Source organism: Rhinopithecus roxellana, chromosome 1 (assembly GCF_007565055.1).
Source record: "Rhinopithecus roxellana isolate Shanxi Qingling chromosome 1, ASM756505v1, whole genome shotgun sequence".
NCBI classification, from domain to species: domain Eukaryota; kingdom Metazoa; phylum Chordata; class Mammalia; order Primates; family Cercopithecidae; genus Rhinopithecus; species Rhinopithecus roxellana.
In genome coordinates this window covers 198,200,844-198,219,180 of record NC_044549.1, presented here as the reverse complement: position 1 = coordinate 198,219,180, position 18,337 = coordinate 198,200,844, and positions in this window count along the sequence as shown.

The window sequence follows — 18,337 nt, the reverse complement described above, 5'->3', positions numbered from 1 at the left end:
TCACTCTGTCGCCCAGGCTGGAGTGCAGTGGCCCAGTCTCAGCTCGCTACAACCTCCACCTCCCGGGTTCAAGTGATTCTCGTCTCAGCCTCCTGAGTAGCTGGGATTACAGGTGCATGCCACCACACCCAGCTAATTTTTTGTATTTTAGTAGAGACAGGGTTTCACCGTGTTATCCAGGCTGGTCTCAAACTCCTGAGCTCAGGCAATCCACCTGCCTTGGCCTTCCAAAGTGCTAGGATTACAGGTGTGAGCCACTGTGCCAGCCAACTTTCTTTTCTACTATCTAGCCATCCTGGATGGATGACATCAAAAAGGGTAAGGAGGACCCAACAAAGGAGACTGAGAAGCAGCCACCAATCAAGTAGAAAGAGAAGGAAATAGTACTTTATGGGTTTCAAAGCATGAATGAGTAGATTTTGAAATATTGATCAATGTGATTGCCACACACTAAATTATAATTTTACTTGTAAACCAAGGCTCCCTTCTCCTCCCCTGCCCTACCTAGGTAGACAGGAGTTACACACTATGGGACTGGAAACAAAAGGGACAAAGACTATAGTGAGTTAGGCCATTAGAAGTCTTTAGTAAGGTGAAAAACATTCTTGCCTTGCTGAGAAAGAAGAAAGGAATGGGAGGAGCCAAAATGACCAACTAGACTATGGACCACTGACCAGTGAGCCTGTAATCATTCACACTCCTACTAAGCAATGGCCTGGAAGCATGTCACCAAAGAGTTGTCAGCTAGTAAGGACTACCAATTGCCAGTGGCCAGCCCAGAGCCTCAGTTTTGTCACTCAGTTTGTGCCCTGAGATTCTGCCCATCTGACAGAGAACTTGAAGCACCCTCACCTCTGCCCCAAGATGAAAGACTTGGTAACCTTGTGGAATGATGGTGATAGAAAGGAACACCCGGCCGGGCGCGGTGGCTCAAGCCTGTAATCCCAGCACTTTGGGAGGCCGAGACGGGCAGATCACGAGGTCAGGAGATCGAGACCATCCTGGCTAATACGGTGAAACCCTGTCTCTACTTAAAAATACAAAAAACTAGCCAGGCGACGAGGCGGGCGCCTGTAGTCCCAGCTACTTGGGAGGCTGAGGCAGGAGAATGGCGTAAACCCGGGAGGCGGAGCTTGCAGTGAGCTGAGATCCGGCCACTGCACTCCAGCCTGGGTGGCAGAGCAAGACTCCGTCTCAAAAAAAAAAAAAAAAAAAAAAAAAGAAAGGAACACCCTATCTTTGACCAAGGTGGAACTATACAAAACCTGTTTAAAGTGGGCCAGAGCTCTGAGACAGTGGTATAATACAACACATAGCCTTTGTTTTAGATACACACACATTCCTGGTAATTAGAATTCCCAAATGTACAGGGGAAAAAAAAACAAGCAAACAAGAAATAAATGGGTTTGAGATAGGCATATGAGAAGAGGCTGGAAGCAGAGGACTGACATTTCCAGATGGGTTAAGATCTTAGATTACTGATCTACTAAAATGGAAATCCCAGTCCGAATGGAAAGTTTGTATTTCTCATCTTTCTATAAAACCCCACTTTGCCAGAGTTGTTTTTAATGCAAATTGGAATGTGATTGACCTATGACCAAGGATTATATGTATATAATATATATGGCTAAGAAATCTCAAGACATGCAATCTGAAGACCCAGGAGAGCTGAAGGTATAGTTGTAGTCCAAGAACTGTAGGCCTGAGAAGCAGAAAAGCTGCTGGTATAACTTACAGTCTGAGTCCTAGTCTGAATCCAAATGTGTTAAGTCTGTCCTTGCACTGCTATAAAGAAATGCCTGAGATTGGGCACTTTATAAAGAAAAGAGGTTTAACTGGCTCACAGTTCTGCAGGATGTATAGGAATCATGGTAGCATCTGCTTCTTGGGAAGCCTCAGGGAGCTCATGGGAGAAGGCAATGTGGGAGCAGATGTCTTATGTGGCAGCAGAAGGCCCAAGGCTTGGGGGAGGAGGGAGGTGCTACACACTTCTAAACAACCAGGTCTCACTCACTATCTCAACATACAGCAAAGGGGCAAATCCATCCCTATGATCGAATCACCTCCCATCAGGCCCCACCTCCAACATTGGGAATTACAATTTGACATGAGATTCGGGCGGGGACAGAGATCTAAACCATATTACCAAAAGTGGGAGAAGACCAATGTCCCAGCCAGAAGACAGTCAGAAAGAGCAAATTCTCCCTTTCTCAGTCTTCCTTCGACTCACGTCTCCAATAGTTTGGATGAGGCTCACTCATGTTAAGACAGGCAATCAGTCTACAGATTCAGCTGTTAATCTCATCCAGAAATACCTCCACAGACACTCAGAATAATGTTTAACCAAATATCTGGGCACACTATAGCCCATTCAAGTTAACAGGTAAAATGAACTATCAAAACCTAGGCACTGAAGGGCATCCACAGTGGTTAGATTAGGCCAGTGTCACTCAAAAGGATTCATTTCAGATCTCAATGTCTGTCTTGGACAACCTTATCCCCTTATCTTTACACCCTCAGAGAGGGACCTTGTAGAAATGAGAGTCACAGCAAAGGGAAAGTTGGAGATGGGGACTGGCCACCTGTGAAAGGCCAACCATGCTGGGAGCAGAGAGGGGTAAATCCAGTCCAGACTGGAAAGCTTGAGGGAAGACAGAACAGCCATATTTGCAATTTGGAGGGAGGTAGAAATCCCATTGCCTATCCTTTTACCTTCATCGGATGCCGACCTGGAGAGGCTGGAAAAGGCACATAGTTGTTGGTAGGAGTAGAGGGAGCATAAAATCAGAGGACCTGAGCTTGGGGTGCCTGTAGCTTTGACGGGAGCCTTAGAATCTGAAAGGCTAAAGGGGTGGTTATGGCCCTAGTAGGAAAGGAAAGGAAGTGGAATACTGGGGGATCTGCTTTGGCCTTTTGTAGCCTTTCTCAAGGGCTAGATGAAAATGAAAATCTCAGGTTGTTCCAAATTGGTTTCTAAGCCAGCCCTCTATTACTAGGCTGGTGATGCTACAATGAATCAAAAGATCATTGACCCCTGATAGAGGTCTTTACTAGTGCCAAAATCTACCCAGCTGCAGTTTCTGCATCCCACCCCCAACACACACACACGCATACATCCACACACACACACACACACACAATTTTCAGCAGTATATAATTGGCAATCACAGAACATTTCAGTTGAATTAAGCTAGAGTTCAAACCAAAACAGTGGGGCAAAGCCAGAACATTAGGGGAAAAAAAGCATATAAAAATTACTTGCTATGTGTCAGCCTCTTTCACATGGTTAATTTCATTTGCTCCTTACATGAACCCTTTGAGACAGATAATATTGTCACAGTTTTGATGATACTGAAACTAAGGGTGAGTAAGTTTAATTTGTTAAAATACCTTCCTAATAACCAGTGAGGCTTTGAAATCCAAGGCAAGTGCTGTTTCCACCACTATATTTAGGCTTTTGTACACCCAGAAGCAAGAAAATCATTCAGGAGACTGAGGCAAGACACAGGTAGGGAAAAGGCGGAGAAAAGTCAGGACAGCCGGCATGAAGAGTGTCTTCAGCCTCCTGAATACTTTAGCTGTGGTTGGGCCTTGGACAACTCATGCTAATTTGAGTGCAAACAAGCATTAATACGCTCTGTCCACTGGGAATCCATCCAAGGCTTTGATAATCGTTGGGGGTGGGAGGCAGGGAGGCCTGCTATCTTGGCTTATACCCACCTGAACTTTTATGTAGAAGGTCATGACTTTCGAATACATTCTACTCTAGAGAGGCCCAAAAGTGGTAATTCTAAAGTCAGTCTAGTATCTCCTAGCCTTAGAGGTGTCTGGGTGTCTGGGTAGTAGAACAACTGTAATTGAGGCCCTTTCTAGTCCAAGATATTCTGCAGATACTTTACTTTTGGGTATTGGAAAACAATGGAAGTAGTTACTACATAGGTAAAGGGCATATTTTAAAATACTAAAATTCTTTGATGTTAAAAGCATAGTAAAAGAAGTGTCTGCTTATTACCTAAAACAGGTGTTCCTTGTATTCTCTACCACAGTCACCTATGCCCACCTCTGATTTTCATGCAGCTGTGGGAGAATGGATGTAGCCATCCTGACAGAGTCGTGTCTCAAGCACACACCATAACATCTTAGGCTATTTTGTTGAAGGCTTCCTCTGGAAGTTCAGAAGCCTGTTCAGCCAGGTCTTAGGCACAAACTGGAAGAAGTGGATGAGAAAAACATCCCCTCAGGCAAACCTGAAAGAATGATAAATAAGAATTGGTTCCTAAATGCCCCAACATCCTGTCCTTTGACAAGAAAAGTCTGAGTTATGTTCTACATGGGCCCTTAGAGGGCCCCTAGTGAAAATGAGCCTCAGTTGCCCACAGTTTACCCAGCTCAATAACTCATTCTTTGTTGGCTTTTGACTTTCCCTGTCTTACCCTTCCTGCTCACTCCCTCTTGCTCCTTGAGATCACCTTCAAAATAATCTACTCCACCTACATCCTTGTCTCAGCATCTGCTGTTGGAAAAACCTAAACTTACAATCAACCTTTTAAATTCAAACAAGGTTGGGGAATTTGACAATGCCCAATTTTGTGAACACCCATGTATTAGTCTGGTTGAAGACTAACTATCTTTTTCCAGAGGAGGCTCCAGAAGCCAATCCTTAAACTTCTAAGTAGATAGGCCTTTACACAGATACACAGACAATGAACTATTTAGCACATCTTGTCTTCCTGAATCATACACTAATGAGGAAAATGGAGGATCTTAGCCAGAGGGGAATTGTGAGTTCAAAGTTCTCACCAATATGGGAAGAGATGCAAGCTCCACAGGCTAGACCAGATGGTGGAAAACTGGGCCTCCCGGAGACTGTGCCTTGATGCAGGGTAGTCCAGGAGCCAAAGCAGCAAAAGTAAATGAATCTTTGTGCCAGTATTCCACTGTAAATGCAACCCAGCTGCTCCCAGCATTTGTTTTCTATTTCTCTACTTCCCACCACTATCCAGCTTCTTCACTCTGAATCTTCTGTCCCCTTCATTAGTCTTTCTTATTACAATTTCTGTCTCCTCATACTCACTGCTCCTAATGATGTGGCTTCTCTTCGTCCACAATTTCTGCTTCAGCTCCTGTTCTTAATTTCCTCATTTTTGCCCTACTTCCAACTCAATTTCCTTAGAAAGGGATTCCAACTGGTAGAGTCATTAAATATTGTCTTTGTTTGGGCAGAGTTTTGGCCTCAGGCCACACTCTGCAGGATAATTAAAAGGAACCAACATATTCATGTTTAGTAATCATGACTATAATTACTCTGCCTTCTCCCATATATGACTTGAGATGTTTGCTATCCCTCTCTCTGCAACATCTTTTCAGAGAACTATGGAACCATACAATGTTATGGTTGGAAATGAACCTACAGTTCATCATCTTACTAAAGATCTTAACTCTGTAAGACCACACCATCCTTTGTAAACTGGTCACTTGCCCTCCAGTCGGCCTTCTAACTTGGTTGTGATGGCTGAATATCTGTTTGTCCCTGATATCTTCTTTTACCCTCCTCCGTGAAACTTCCCCACCTCTTTTTTTTTCCTGCCCATGAAGAAAAAGTTGAGCTACTAACATTTCACTCTTGTTCTAAATATGTCATGTCATTCTACACCCATAATCTGACTTTTTAAAAATAATCTGTTGATGATACTGTTTCCACAAGACAAAAAAATGAGTAAAACTGTTTTCTGTTTTCTTTTGACAGCAGATGAGAACAGAATAGACTTGACTATGAAGTAGGAAATAAAAGGATCAGAGTTATCTTATGGAACACCAAGAGGATTCTTTCTTTATTTTAAGAGATATGAGGTCTCACTCAGTCATAGTGGCACAATTATAGCTCAGTGCAGCCTTGAACTCCTGGGCTCCAGCGATCCTCCTGCCTCAGCCTCCCAAGCAGCTGGGCCTACAGATGAATACTATCATGCCCCCAGCTAGTAAGAGGGTTCTAAGTGTTGATTCATAGGGAAACCAGAGACTAGAGAAGACACTTTCAAGAAGTTAGAAGAATTACCCTTCAATGAAGAAAGGAGCTGACTAGAAGGAATTTATTGAGTAACACACAAGAATTGTTTCAAACCTACAAAAGATAAATGTGAGGAAGATAAGAGATTTGGGGGAATCCTCCTATGTCCTCCAGTCTGGCTATACATTAGGAGTTCTGATTCGACAGAAATCCTACTAATGTGATGAATGTGGCAAAGCTTTCAATCAGTGTGCATACCTCAATGGCCATCAGAAAACCTATACTGGAGTGAAACCCTATGAATGAATGAGTATTATAAGATATTCAGCTAGAATTTTCCATCCAATGTTTTTATGTCAGACATTTTTATCTCTAGAAATTGAATTTTTTTTTGAGATGGAATCTCGCTCTTTTGCCCAGGCTGGAGTGCAGTGGCATGATCTTGGCTCACTGCAAGCTCCACCTCCTGGGTTCATGCCATTCTCCTGCCTCAGCCTCCCAGGTAGCTGGGACTACAGGTGCCCACCACCACACTCGGCTAATTTTTGTATTTTTAGTAGAGACGGTGTTTCACCATGTTAGCCAGGATGGTCTTGATCTCCTGACCTCATGATCCACCTGCCTTGGCCTCCCAAAGTGCTGGGATTACAGGCGTGGGCCACCATGCCCGGCCGAATTGTAATCTTTTTAATATCTTTTGTGTCTGCTAAACAAGTTCAATCTTTCCCCTTGATTTTTGCTTATATAATATATAGTTATAATAACTGCATTAATATCCTTGTTTGTTGATTCTTTGTATCAATTCTAGGTCAGTTTTGAATAACTGATTTTTCTCATCAATACAGGTTGTATTTTCCTATTTGTTTACATGCCTAGTAATAACTGTACCTCAGATATTTTCCATTTTACCTTGTTGGAGACAGAATAGTTTTTATTCCTGTAACTATTCTAGGGAGTGGGGGATGCAGTTAAGTTACATTAGGTCAGAGAACATACGTTGTATTATTTCAATCCTTCTGATGTATTCAGTTTTTTTTTTTTTTTTTTTACCTCATATATGATTTGTCCTGGAGAATGTTCCATGTGTGCTTGAGAGGAAGGTATATTCTGCTATTCTTCAGTGGCATGTTCCAGGGCTATATTAGGCCTAGTTGGTTAATAGGGTTCAAGTCCTCTATTTCCTTGTTGATCTTCTTTCTGGTGTTCTAACTATTGCTGAAAGTGGGGTATTGAAGCCTCCAATTATTATTGTTTGAATTGTCTGTTTCCCTGCGCATCTCTTTCAGTGTTTGTTTAATGTATTTTGGAGGTATCGCAGTAGCTGAATATACAATTTAAATTGTTATATCTTCCTGATGAATTGGTCCCTGTATTGTTAAAAAATGCCCTTTTTTAAAAAAAATCTGAAATAGTATCTTTTTTTGGTTTTAAAGTCCAGTTTGTCTTGTAATATAATCACTCAAGCTTTCTTTTTTTTTCTTTTCTTTTTTTTTTTTTTTTTGAGACGAAGTCTCTCTGTCGCCCAGGCTGGAGTGCAGTGGCGTGATCTTGGCTCACTGCAAGCTCCACCTCTGGGTTCATGCCATTCTCCTGCCTCAGCCTCCCGAGTAGCTGGGACTACAGGTGCCCGCCACCATGCCTGGCTCATTTTTTTTGTATTTTTAGTAGAGACGGGGTTTCACCATGTTAGACAGGATGGTCTCAGTCTCCTGACCTCATGATCCGCCCACCTTGGCCTCCCAAAGTGCTGGGATTACAGGTGTGAGCCACCGTGCCCAGCCCCTCAAGCTTTCTTATGGTTGCTATTTGCAAGATGCATCTTTTTCCATCCTTTTACTTTTAATCTCTTTGTATCTTTGAAACTAAAGTGTGTCTCCTGTAAACAGCATATAATTGGATTGTGTTTTTTTATCCAGTCTGACAATATCTGCTTTTTGATTGGATCAATTAATCTATTCACATTTAATTTTATTATTGATATAGGGTTTTCTTTTTAGCCCACATTTCATCTGGAAGAAGATATAGTTGGATTTATGTCTACCATTTTACTTTTTTTGTTCTCTTTATCTTATTATTATGAACCCATTCCTTTTATTTTTATTTTATTTATTTATTTATTTTTTACACAGGGCCTTACTCTGCCCCAAGCTGGAGTGCAGTGACATGATCATGGCTCACTGAAGCCTTGAATTCCTGGGCTCAAGTGATCCTGCTGCCTCAGATTCTCAAGTAGCTGGGACTATAGGCACGCACCACTATGCCCAGCTAACTTAAAAAACATTTAAAAAAAATTTTTTTTTTTTGAGACAGAGTCTTGCTCTGTCACCCAGGCTGGAGTGCAGTGTGCGATCTCGGCTCACTGCAAGCTCCGCCTCCCAGGTTCATGCCATTCTCCTGCCTCAGCCTCCCGAGTAGCTGGGACTACAGGCACCTGCCACCACACCTGGCTAATTTCTTGTATTTTTATAGAGACAGGTTTCACCATGTTAGCCAGGATGCTCTCGATGTCCTGACCTCGTGATCTGCCCGCCTCAGCCTCCCAATGTGCTGGGATTACAGGCGTGAGTCACTGTGCCCGGTCTAAAATTTTTAGTAGAGATGAGGTCTCACTATGTTGCCCATGCTGGTCTCAAACTCCTGAGCTCAAGGGATCCTCCCACCTTAGCCTCCCAAAATGCTGGGATTATGCATTTTCTGCCCCAATCATAGACTCAACCACTTTTTCAAAGGGCCCTAGTTCCCTTTAAAGGGAAATGGTGTTTCAGGACTGCAGTCTTGGTGTAAAGGGTGCTCACTGCTCCTGGTAGATCTTTGTTTCTAGGTATTTTCAGTGGAAAGAGCGAGAACAAATTTTTTCTTTTTTAGTTGGCACATAATAATTGTACATATTTATAGGACACAGGGTGATATTTTTACATGTATATACAATGTGTAATGACCAAATCAGGGTAATTAGTATATCCATTACCTGAAACATTTATCATTTCTTTGTGTTGTGAACATGCAAAATCCTCTCTTCTATCTTTTTAAAAACATACAATAATTTCTAGCTAACTACGTTCACCCTACAGTGCTGCAGAACACCAGAACTCCTTCCTCCTATCTAACAATAATGTTGTGTCTATTAACCAATGTTTCCCCATCCCTCCCCTCCACTACCTTCCATAGGCTCTAATATCCACAATTCTGTTTTCTACTTGCATGAGCTCTGAATTATTTTTACCTCCCACATGTAAGAGAGAACATGTAGTATTTATCTTTCTGTGCTTATTTTGCTCAACATAATGTCCTTCAGGCTCATCCATGTTGCCACAAATCATAGGATTTTTTTCTTTTTATGACTGCATAGTATTTCATTGTGCACATATGCCACATTTTCTTTACCCATTTGTCCATTGATGGACACTGGGTTGATTTTATCTCTTAGCAATTGTGAATATTATAGTTCTGTAATAAGCATAGGGCAAAAAGTATTCCTTTGATATTTAGATTTTCTTCCTTTGGCTAAATATTCAGTAAAGGGATTACTGTGTCATATAGTAACTCTATTTTTAATTTTTTTGAGAAACCTTCACTGTTTTCCATAATGGCTATACTAATTTACATTTCCACCAAAAGCATATAAAAATTCCTTTAGAGCTGGGTGCAGTGGTTCATGCCTGTAAGCCCAGCACTTTGGGAGGCCAAGGTGGGTGGATCACCTGAGGTCAGGAGTTTGAGACCAGCCTGGCCAACATGGTGAAACCCTGTCTCTACAAAAAATACAAAAAATTAGCCGGTCCTGTTGGCAGGCGCCTATAATCCCAGCTACACAGGAGGCTGAGGCAGGAGAATCACTTGAACCCAGGAGGCGGAGGTTGCAGTGAGCCAAGATTGCACCATTGTGCTCCAGCCTGGGTGACAAGAGCAAAACTCCATCTCAAAAAAAAAAAAAGGCCGGGCATGGTGGTTCACACCTGTAATCCCAGCACTTTGGGAGGCTGAGGTGGGCAGATCACGAGGTCAGGAGATCAAGACCATCCTGTCTAACATGGTGAAACCCCGTCTCTACTAAAAATACCAAAAAAAAAAAAAAAAAAAAATTAGCTTGGTGTGGTGGCGGGCGCCTGTAGTCCCAGCTACTTGGGAGACTAAGGCAGGAGAATGGCATGAACCTGGGAGGTGGAGCTTGCAGTGAGCTGAGACCACGCCACTGCACTACAGCCTGGGTGACAGAGTGAGACTCCGTCTCAAAAACAAACAAACAAACAAAAATTACCTTCAAATGCTCTCCAGCATTTCTTATTTTTTGTCTTTTTGATAATAGCCATTCTAACTGGGGTGAGATCATATCTCATTGTGGTATTGATTTGCATTTCCCTGATGATTAGTGATGTTGACCATTTTTTCATGTATTTATTGGCCATTTGCATGTCTTCTTTTAAGAAATATCTATTTAGATCCTTTGCCCACTTTTATTGGATTTGGGTTTTTGTTGTTGAGTTGTTTGAGCTCCTGGTATATTCTGGTTATTAGTCCCTTGTCAGATTAGGAATTTGCAAATATTTTCTCCCACTCTATAGATTGTCTGTCCACTCCATTGACTATTTCTTTTGCTATGTAGAGTTTTTTTTTTTTAGTTTAATACTGTCCAGTTTGTATTTTTTTAAAATTTTGTTGCCTGTGCTTTTGAAATCTTATCCATAAAATCTTTGCCTAGACCAATGTCCTAAAGCATTTCTCCTATGTTTTCTTCTAGTAGTTTTATAGTTTCGGGTCTTACATTTAAGGCTTTAATCCATGTTGAGTATATTTTTGTATATGGGGATAGATAGGGATCTAGTTTCATTTTTCTACATATGTATATCCAGTTTTTCCAGCACCATTTATTGAAGAGGGCATCCTTTCTCCAATGTATGTTCCTGGTTCCTTTGTTGAAAATCAGTTGGCTGTAAATACATAGATGTATTTCTGGGTCCTTTATTCTGTTCCATTTGTCTATATATCATACTGTTTTGGTTACTATAGCTTTGTAGCATATTTTCAATTCAGGTACTGTAACACCTCCAACTCTGTTTTTCCTTGCTAAGTACTGGTTTGGTTATTTGGTGTCTTCTGTAGTGCCATACAAATTTTAGGATTGTTTTCTTTTTCTGTGAAGAATGTCACCAATATTTTTACGGGGACTGCATTTAACCTGTAAGTTGCTTTGGGTAGTATGGGCATATTCTTCTGATCACGAGCATGGGATGTCTTTTTATTTGTTTGTGTCCTCTTTAATTTATTTCATCAATGTTTGGTAGTTTTCATTGTACAGGTATTTCACTTCTTTTACTCCTAGTTTTTTTTTGCAGGGGGAGGGCTATTGTAAATAGGATTGCTTTCTTGATTTCTTTGTCATCCAGTTCATTATTGGTGTACGGAAATGCTACAGTTTTTTCTGTGTTGATTTTGTACCCTGCACCATTACTAAATTTGTTTATCAGTTCAAAGAATATTTTACTGGAATTTTTAGAATTTTGAATATACATTTTCTGAAAGGACAATTTGACTTCCTCTTTTCCAATCTGAATGCCCTTTATTTCTTTCTCTTGCCCAATTACTCTGGCTAGGACTTCCAGTACTATGTTGAATAAGAAAGGTGAATGTGAACATCCTTGTCTTGTTCCAATTCTTAAGAGCTCTCAGCTTTTCCCTATTCAGTTCGATGTTAGCTATGAGTTTGTTATATTTGGCCTTTATTGCGCTGAAGTATGTTCCTTCTATGCCTAGTTTGTTTAGGGTTTTTATCATAAGGGGATATAGAATTTCATCAAATGCTTTTTCTGCATCTGTTGAGATGATCATATGTTTTTGTTCTTCATTCTGTTGATGTGATGTATCACATTTATTGATTTGCGTATGTTGAAACATCGTTGCATCCCTGGGTTAAATCCCACTTGATCATGGTATATTATCTTTTTGATCATGGTCTATTATCTTTTGGTTAGATTTTATTTGCTAGTATTTTGTTGAAGACTATTGCCCCTATGTTCATCAGGGATACTGGCCTGTAGTATTCTTTTTTTGTTTTGTCCTTTTCCAATTTTACCCTGGTATCTGGGTAATGCTGGCCTTGTAGAAAGAATTAGAAAAATTCTCTCATCTTCAGTGTTTTGGAATAGTCTGAAAACAGTTGCCTTTAGTTTTTTTTAAAGTTTGGAGGTCAGACATGGTGGCTCATGCCTGTAATCCCAGCACTTTGGGAGGCCGAGGTGGGAGGATTGTCTGAGGGCAGGAGTTTGAGACCAGCCAGTATAATATAGAGACCATGTCCCTACAACAATAAAAAAAAAAAAAAAATTAGCCATGCATGGTGGTGCATGCCTGTAATGCTGACTACTTGGGATCCTCCTTGGCAGGAGGATCACTTGAGCCCTGGAGTTCGAGATTATAGTGATCACACCATGGCACTTCAACCTGGGCAACAGAGCACGATCCTTTCTCTAAAAAAAAAATTGTTTTAAGTTAGGTATTCTAGGTCCAAAGACACATGTCTGTAGCCCCAGCTACCCAGGAGGCTGAGGCAGGAGGATGGCTTGTGTCCAGGAGTTTGAATCTAGCGTGGGGAACATAACAGGACCCTGACTCTAAAAAAACCACAAAAGTTTGGTAGAATACAACAATAAAGTTATCCAGTCCTGGGCTTTTTGTTGTTGTTGTTGTTGATTTTTTTTATTATTGATTCACTCTAATTACTCATGATTGGTCTGTTCATATTTTCTATTTCTTCCTGGTTCAATCTTGGTAGGTTGTATATATCTGGAAATTTATCCATTTCCTCAAGGGTTTCTAATTTGTTGGCATATAGTTGTTTAGAATAGTCTCCATTGATCCTTTGTGCTTCTGTGGTAACAGCTGTAAAGCTGTAATGGCTCCTTTTTCATTTTTTATTTTATTTTAGTCTTCTCTTATTTCTTTGTTTACTCTAGATAACGATACCCCAGATCACCTTTAGGTTCAATGATTCACAAGATTCAGCATAGATTCATATGCATACCCATGATTTACTACATCAAAAGAATTCAAAGTAAAATCAGCACAGAGAAAAGGCTCATAGGGTGAATTCTAGAGGGTACCAGGTGTAAGTTCGAAGATTCCTTTCCCAGTGGAATTACGAAGGGCATGCTTAATTCCTCCAGCAACAAATTGTTACAAGTGTAAAATGTTGTGTACTAGGAAACGGACTAGAGATTCAATTTGAGAATTTTTAGTGTGGGCTGGTCACACATGCACACTCTGCCTGGCATGTACTAAAATTCTAAACTCCCAGAAAAAAGTAGGTATTCAGCATAAACCATATTGTTTGCACAAACAATTTAGGTACAGTGATCCATTCTTATCAGGGAATGGTGCAAAATCTCTCAACATCCAGGTTCCCAGATGCTAACCAGCCTTTAGAGTAGATCTTTCTAAGGATAACAGTTGCAGGCATACTAACTTCACTACTTTAACTGCACAGGATCCGATTTTCCTGTGTCTTTGCATGTCTCATCATTTTTTATTGGAAATAGAATATTTTTGATAATATATTATGGCAACTCTAGGTACTGCTCCCCTCTTTCCTGGGCTTTGTATTTTCATTTGCTTGTTTCTTTCTTTAGTGACTGGCTAGATTAATTTAGTGAAGTCTGTCACCAACGCTACCAAATGTGAAGCCTCTAACATTGCTCCATAGAGGGCTCAGCCTTGGGCATACACATTGTCACCCAAAAAAGAGAGTGGATTTATCAAGATTCACGTTGTCTCTTTCCCTTATCAAACCCAGCTATTAAGCACCACCAATTGCCAGATGATTGTTCTGTTGTTTTCTACAATATCCTGAGGCTAAAATTGCTCTCCAGACTGATCTAATTAATTTGGGGTTCCTTTTCAAGAATAGTTTTTTTTTTAATTTTTTTTATTTTAGAAGACTTTAAATTTTAATTGTGGTAAAAAATGCAAAACATAAAATTTACCATGTTAATTATTTTTAAGTCTACAGTTAATGGTTTTAAGTATATTTACAGTGCTATACAATCTCCAGAACTTTTTCATCTTGCAAAACTGAATCTCTATACCCATTAAACAACTCACTATTTCCCCATTCCCCAAGCCCCTGGCAATCAACATTCTACTTTCTGTTTTTATGAGTTTCACTACTTTAGATACGTCTTAGAAGTGGAATTATAGTCTTTGTTTCTGTGTGACTGGTTTATTTCACTTAGCATAATGTCTTAAGATTCATCCACATTGTAGCGTATGATAGAATTGCCTTCTTTTTTTTTTTTTTTTTTTTTTTTTTGAGACAGAGTCTTGCTCTGTCACCAAGCCCGAGTGCAGTGGCACGATCTCGGCTCTTTGCAGGCTCCACCTTCCAGGTTCAAGCGATTCTTCTGCCTCAGCCTCCCTAGTAGCTGGGCATGTGCCACCATGCTCAGCTAATTTTTGTGTTTTTAGTAGAGACAGGGTTTCACCATGTTAGCCAGGATGGTCTTGATCTCTTGACCTCGTGTTTTGCCCGCCTTGGCCTCCCAAAGTGCTGGGATTACAGTCGTGAGCCACCGTGCCAGGCCGAATTGCCTTCTTTTTTAAGGCTGAATAATATTCCATTGCATGTATATATGGCATTTTGTTTATCCATGAATCTACTGATGGACATTTGGATTTCTTCCACCTCTTGTTATTGTTAGTAATGCTACTACTATAAATATGAATGTGCAAATATCCCTTAGATATCCTGTTTTCAATTCTTATGAATATATACCTAGAAGTGGTGTTGCTGGATTGTATGGTAATTCTATTTTAATTTTTATTTAATTGAAATAATTAATTTCTTATTGAGACAGAGTCCCACTCTGTCACCCAAGCTGAAGTGTAGTGGTGTGATCCCAGCTCACTGCAGCCTCGACCTCCCAGGCTCAATCAATCCATCTGCCTCAGCCTCCTGACTAGCTGGGACTACAGGTATGCGCTACCATGCTCGGTTAATTTTTGTATTTTTTATAGAGACAGGGTCTTGCCATGTTGCCCAGGCTGGTCTCAAACTCCTGGGCTCAAGCAATCCAACTGCCTCAGCCTCCCAAAGTGCTGGGATTACAGGCATGAGTCTCCGTACCCAACCTGTTTTTAATTTTTTGAGAAACTGCTATACTGTTTTATGTAGCACCTGTGCCATTTTACATCCTCACCAACAGTGCACAAAGGTACTAATTCTGCACATTCTCATCAATGCTTATTATTTTCTTTTTTGTTGTTGTTGTTTTTGATAATTGCTATCATAATGGTGTGAGATGACCTCTCATTGTGGTTTTGATTTTTACTTCTCTAATGATTAATGATGTCGAGCATTTTTTCATATACTTGTTGGCCATCTGCATATCATTGGAGAAATGTCTAAGTCTTTTGCTCATTTTTTAAGTAGTTGTTACTGAATTGTAGGAGTTATTTATATATTCTGGATATCAACTACTCATCAAATGTTTAATTGCAAATATTTTCTCCCATTCCATAGGTTGCCTTTTCAGTCTGATCATGTCCTTTAGTGCACAGAAGTTTTAAATTTTGATGTAGTATAGTTTATCTATTTTTACTTTTTTTTTTTTTTTTCCGAGATGGAGGCTCACTCTGTTGCCCAGGCTGGAGTGCAGTGGCACAATCTTAGCTCACTGCAACTTCCACCTCCCAGGTTCGAGGGATTGTCCTCCCTCAGCCTCCTGAGTAGCTGGGAGTACAGGCACACGCCACCATGCCCGGCTAATTTTTGTGTTTTTAGTAGAGACGGGGTTTTGCCACATTGGCCAGGTGGTTTCAAACTCCTGACCTCAAGTGATCCAACCTCCTAGGCCTCCCAAAGTGCTGGGATTACAGGCGTGAACCATCGCACCTGGCTTTACTTTTATGCCTGTGTCATAGCCAATAATTCATTGTCAAATCCTCATTTAACTTTTTAAACAACAGCCAACCTGTTTTCCACAGTTGTTACACTACTTTACATTTCTGCCTACGATGTTTGAAAGTTCTAGTTCCTCCACATACTTGCCAACATGTGATGTGAACTATCTTACTAATTTTCATCATTCTAATTGGGGTGTAGTGGTATCTCCCTGTGGTTGTAATTTGCATTACCCTAAAAAGCAATGATGTTGAACATCTTTTCCAGTGCTTATTTGCCATCTGAACGTCTTCTTCAGTGATGTGTCCATTCAGATCTTTACATATTATTTTACTGAGTTATTTGCTTTCTTTTTGTTGGATTTTGATACTTTTGGATACAAATCCTTTGTCAGATATATGTTGTATTCATATTTTTTCCAGATCGTGGCTTGTTTTGTAATTTTCCTAACAGTACTATTCAAAAAACAGATCTTTTACTTTTGATGACATCCATTTTATCAAATTGTTCTTTTGTGAGTCATACCTTTGGCATCATATGTAAGAAGTGTTTGTCTAATACAAGATGACACAATTTCTCCTGATTTATTCTAGAATTTTCATTGTTTTAGGTTTCCTACTGAGGTATATTATCATTATTAATTTTTAATATGTTGGGAGATATTGATCAAAGTTAATATTTTTACATAGGGATATCCAATTATTCCAGTATGATTTGTTGGAAACATACCATTTATCCACTGATTGCCTTTGAACATTTGTCGAAAATCAGTTGCTCATATATGTGTGGGTCTATTTCTGAATTTTTTATTCTCTTCTATTTATCTATTTTTCTATCACTGTGCCAAAACTACACTGTCTTGACTGCAGTAGTTCTACATACATTTTAAAATCAGGTTAGCCCTGCAAATTTTTTATATTTTTCTGATTTGTTTTGGCTACTCTTTAAGTTCTTTGCATTTTCATATAGAATTCAGAGACAACTTTTTAGTTTTTACAAAACACACACACACAACTACTAGGATTTTGATTGAGATGGATTTGAGTCTGTAGTTCAGTTTGTGGACAATTGACATATTAACCATATTGCATACTTTGATCCATGAACAAAGTAGATTTCCATTTAGTTAGGTCTTCTTTAATTTCTCTCACCAATGTTTTATAGTACTTAATATACAGATATTTTGCATTTTTGTCATATTACTGTATTTCATATTTTAATGCTATTATAAATGATATCATTATTTAAATTTTGATTTCAAATTGTTCATTGTTAGTATATAAAACTCAATTTGATTTTTATAAAGTTATGTGTCCTGCAACCTTCCTAAACTCACTTATTAGTTCTAGTAGCTTTTAAGAGATTTAATTGGATTTTATACATAGCGAGTTGTGTTGTCTACAAAGGACAATTTTACTTTGTTCTTTCCAACTTGTATGCCATTTCTTTATTTATTTACTTATTTTATTTAACTGCCCTGGCTAGAACCTGCAGTACACTGTTGAGTAGAAGAAGTGATGAAAGCACTTTATCTTGTTCCTGATCTCAGGAGGAATGCTCAGTCTTTCACCATTAAGTGTGATACCAACTATAAAATTTGTGTAGATACTTTCAAATCAGATTTAGGATCTTGTTTACCCCTAATTTGCTGAGGGGTTTAACATTTCAAAATCAAGGACAGATGTTGGATTTTGTCAAAAGCTTATTCTACACCATTATAGTGACCATGATTTTTCATTTTTAGCTTGTTAATATGGTGATTTACACTGATCAGTTTTCAAATACAAAGCCAACCTTGCATTTTTTGAAAAAATTCCTTTGTTCCTGATGTATTATCCAATTATTGGATAGTGATTTACTAAAATTTCATATTGTTGGCTTTAATTTGGTAAAATCTCATTTAGGATTTTTGCATTTAAGTTTGTGAAGGCTATTGGTCTGTACTTTTATTGTAACACTTTTATTGTATTGGATCTGGTTAATGCTGGCCTCACAGAATGAGTTGGAAAATATTTCCTTATACTCAGTTTTCCGCAGGAGCTTGTATAAAGTTAGTATTATTTCTTCCTTAAACGTCTGATAAAATTTACCAGTGAAGCCACCTAGGTTTAGATTTTTTTGAATTTTTAATTTTTATGGGTACACAGTAAGTGTGTATATTAATGAGGTACAGAAGATACTTTGATCCAAGCATGCAATGTGTAATAATCACATTGTGGAAAATGGGGTATCCATCCTCTCAAGTATTTATTCTTTGTGTTACAAACAATCCAATTACACTCTTCTAGTCATTTTAAAATATGTAGGCTGGGTGCGGTGGCTCATGACTGTAATCCCAGCACTTTGGGAGGCCAAGGCGGGTGGATCACGAGGTCAGGATATCGAGACCATCCTGGCTAAAACAGTGAAACCCCATCTCTTCTAAAAAAAAAAAAAAT